We start from the raw sequence: 3,954 nt of genomic DNA, 5'->3' as shown, positions 1-3,954 counted from the left end.
TGCTTGAGACTGCACATCTGAAATGGTGGTATTTTGAAGTTTGTAGGTGGTTGGTATCTGATCAAAAGTAAGATGAAGAGATCTCCTCACTGATTGCTAAGCATCAATTGGTGTTTATCGGGGGTTAGATTAACATCGACTTCTTGCCGGCTGGTAATAATATTCAAATAAACGAAGGGATGTTGAGAATTATTGAAGGAGCGATAAGAATCGTTAACAGCCTTAGATATCTGAAAGAAAAAGGGCACCTTAAAGTTGTTTTTAATTAGTCCGAATAAACTTACATTTTTTAAATCTCTTTAAAGGCACCAATTTTATTCAAATAAATACAAAATTATTGAAAAATGTAAAGAAACGTGTACGCTTATTCTCACATGGTTGTCATTTTTACAAATTATTTAATTAAAATGAACCAAAAATATAAAGAAAAAAAATCAGAAAATTCAGTTTAAATTGACATCTGCAAAACAAAGATATTGTGATTAATAAATTTTGTATATAAAGATGATGACAAACTTACCTTTTGGCCTACGGAGGTATCGCATTTGCTGAAACGATGAGCGGAGGTGTATGCCTGCTTTTTAAACTAAAATGAAATAGAAGTAACTAAATAAATTATAAATAAGAATAACTAAGGATAAATGCAAACTTACCTTTGGCATGCACGGAATCTTACGTTAATCTTAATTTTGCGGGTGGACTTCTTTATCTAAAGTAAAAAATTTGAATTTACCGTTTATTTGTGGTTCTCCAAGCCCGATTCTTCGAGTCAATTTCCTCACGGCCTCAATGTCCGGCACCACTCTCTCAGCTTTTTCTACTTCCTGGCCTTCTGGTTCAAGGCGTTGATCCTTCCCCTCCCTGCTGCCGCCGCCGATGTTGACGGTCCCTCGTCATCTTTTACATTATAATCTAAATTTATAATATTGGGGCTTTCTGTGCTAAGTTTGCTGTCCGTCTGTCCCTCCGTTTGATCCCCTGCAACTTTTTTATGTGAAACTATGCTGTCTGTATCGGTAAATCCTAAAAATTCTTCGTACTCGGTGCTCACCTGTTCTTCTTCGTCTACCGGTACTCCTCCACAATCTATTATTTCTACCGGTACTTCTCCAAAATCTATATCCTGCTGTCCTATCTCCATCGGTACTTCTCCCAAATCTATGTCCTGCTGTCCTATCTCCATCTGTGCTTGCTGTATTTACTGTGTAGTCAAAGAAGTCGTAACATTGCGAAATGTAGTTCAACGTTACGCAGAGAAACACTTCCAACGGCGAAGACAGTAGTAAGCACCGCCTTCTAGGAAGACGGGGCGTCGATGAGGAAGTCGTAGTGCCATATATATAAAAAGAGCACAGAATTGTTGTTAAACGAAAGATTTCCTCACGGAGTCTGTTAAAGTAGTACAAATCCGTGCTTAGATGGATTAGAAATTTCTTCGCAGAATCACTCAGTTCGTTGCAAGGTATTTCACGGGCGTAATGATAAAATTTAGATTTTTTCCCAAGCCTTCTTTGATTTTAATCGATGTACATTATCACATTTAAGTCGAAATTTGTTGTTTCTCATTCAAAGGGTTTGCATTTAGTATTTAGCCCTTTGAGAAAGTGTTCAATAACAAACACAAAAGCGACCTCTCATAGATTGACATTGGCTGCATTGCAAATAGTTATTAAGTTGCCCCTTCTTTCTTTTCGTTTCTTATAGAAGTCAATCAAAAGAGTTCATAAAAATAATTTTAACCTTGGCCTAATTCCCATATTGAAATCCCAACTTTCAAAGTTTGTACCAGCTTAATGCTTTCATTATGGAATAAAAAGTGAGATAGAAGACGTAGCAGCGACCAGAGTATGTCCTGATTAGTAGCAAAAACGTGTACATTAGCTGCATTTTTTGCATATTAGCTCGTTTCTCTTACCTGATTCCGGAGAAATTTTTCTCATCATTTTCACCATAAGATAAACATTTTTTAACGTGTCATAAGCAGCCCGATTCAACTCCATACTTACAACAACTTGAGTGGCTGCAGCTAGTACATTACAGTCAGTTTCAAGATTATTATTTTTCGCAGCTGCTCGCTCCTCCAGACGGAACATCGATCACTACATGTGAACTCACCCCGACCGATTTACTGCCATCCATTTGTGTCTTTGTGATGATGTAAAGCTCGCATTTCTCAATTGACACCTCTTACCGCGCACCTGCCATCTTTAAGGGGTTCTGATGTAATACACCTGAAGAACAATACCCCAAGCAATCGCAGTTTTACACAATACAAGCAAGTGCAAAATCGCAAGGGCTATCTTGGGTGAAGTCTTGAATGGTGTTGCCTTCATTGATGACTGTCAAATTATGAACTCCACCATCGGTACAGGTAATAGTTTGAAACACTAAACGATATTTGTTGGCATTAATTTTAAATTAAATACATTTTATACAAAAATGTCTTTCAACACAATTGCAGGGAATAAAGGACAAACCGCGGGTTTATCAGCTCCCAAAGAGTGTAGGATTGTAAAATTAGTATTTGGATATTCCAAAAACCGGAATCATAAGGTTAATGTACGCGCATTCAAATCTCACGGCGGTAAACTTTACTTTAGTAGCTATAGTAAGCGGTCAGTCGACGAAGGCGTGGTACACACCCGTCTATTGCTATCTTAAATGCTCAAATTTCTTGTGTTTTTCCAGTAAACAAACTGGTGGGGGTTTTATTCATACGGCAAAAAGTTCAAATTTTTTGTGTTTTTCTAATAAACAAACTGGTGGCGGTTTTATTCATTCAGATTCGGTTGTCTTAGTGGTTACGGCAGCGTAGCCCACTGGAGCACTATTCATTTTCACTTAGTTTAACTACTAACTACTCGCTTCGCTCTCCGATCTTGAACATCTGCTGTATCATTACAAAAGTCTTTTGATCGTTTCACACCCTACTTACAACTTCACCGAGGTTGTAACCGCCAATTCGCCTCATCATTTCCTTGTATCTGCTTTCGCGCAACGGTTTTTACGCGATCACGTTGCGGTAGTTTATTTAGCACAGTCTCTTATGGGCCGTTGAATGCCCGGTTGTTGTTGCGTGCTCGTTTTTCGCAGCAATGTCCAGGGCGTTTAACTTAGATGATAGGATCTTTATTCCAAACATTATTATTTCCAATGACGAAGTTCGACGTAGAACAGCACCATGAAGAAGAAGTTGTTCTTCAGGCCCGGATGGAATCCAATCCTGTATACTTGTTGCCTATGCTGATGAACTCTGTGTGGCTATAGCGCGTATTTTCAGCCTATCGTTAAAAACAATGGTGTTCCCAGCGTACTAGAACAGTAGTTTTCTCGTCCCTGTTCATAAAGGGGGTTATAGGAACAGCGTAGAGAAGCGAACTGCCAAAAATGTTTGAGAAAATTGTTATTCCGCATATAAATTCGTGTATATCTTCGATTCAAAGTAACTAATCCCTGCTGTTTACATTTCGTCATTTATTAGAAATTTTTAAAGATTTGAAACCAGTTTATGCCATGTTTTAAAAGTAAGCACAAAAATATTTGCTTGAAATGAAAACTTCACTTCCGAAAACAGACTGTTTTCAATTGGAAATAACATCGATAATAATAAATTTGAAAACCCATTTTTCAATGGGCAGACAAGACAGTCTTCACTTACCTAAGGGCTTGGATATGCGATCTAGTACAAATTTTATTTCTTCCCACAGAGTTTGAGATTTAAATTCGTAACGATATTGTTTGAATAGTAAATGAGCAGTTTGAAGCACACCGTTTATAGCGTTAAAATCACCAGTAGAAAATTTCTCTACCATTTCATCTATAAGATAAGGCCACTTCTTGGGGAAATTGTGTTACCAATTGTTAACGGCATCATTTAATTGCTTCTGTAAAGCCGGTGCAGAAAGCAACATTAAGTTAACAATTAATTTTTTATGGCTTCGCGATCTTTTGAAT

The 3,954-nt window shown here is 37.6% G+C and overlaps 1 long non-coding RNA gene across 6 annotated transcripts; it reads right to left on the bottom strand.

The window, feature by feature from the left end:
• Window positions 1-368: 368 nt before the first annotated feature.
• Window positions 369-3,954, bottom strand: LOC119642932. 6 transcript variants are annotated; one of them, XR_005248165.1, is made up of 4 exons: window positions 3,659-3,954; window positions 654-3,378; window positions 521-586; window positions 369-460 (listed from the first exon to the last, which is right to left on the bottom strand). It is a non-coding gene; the product is annotated as an uncharacterized LOC119642932 (long non-coding RNA). The 6 variants fall into 6 exon arrangements; XR_005248167.1 differs by having other exon boundaries at window positions 654-2,387; window positions 3,659-3,945; XR_005248166.1 differs by lacking the exon at window positions 3,659-3,954 and having other exon boundaries at window positions 654-2,387; window positions 2,478-2,555.

Source organism: Glossina fuscipes, unplaced genomic scaffold (genome assembly GCF_014805625.2).
Source record: "Glossina fuscipes isolate IAEA_lab_2018 unplaced genomic scaffold, Yale_Gfus_2 287, whole genome shotgun sequence".
Classification (NCBI taxonomy): Eukaryota; Metazoa; Arthropoda; class Insecta; order Diptera; family Glossinidae; genus Glossina; species Glossina fuscipes.
This window is presented reverse-complemented; position numbering and strand designations above follow the sequence as displayed.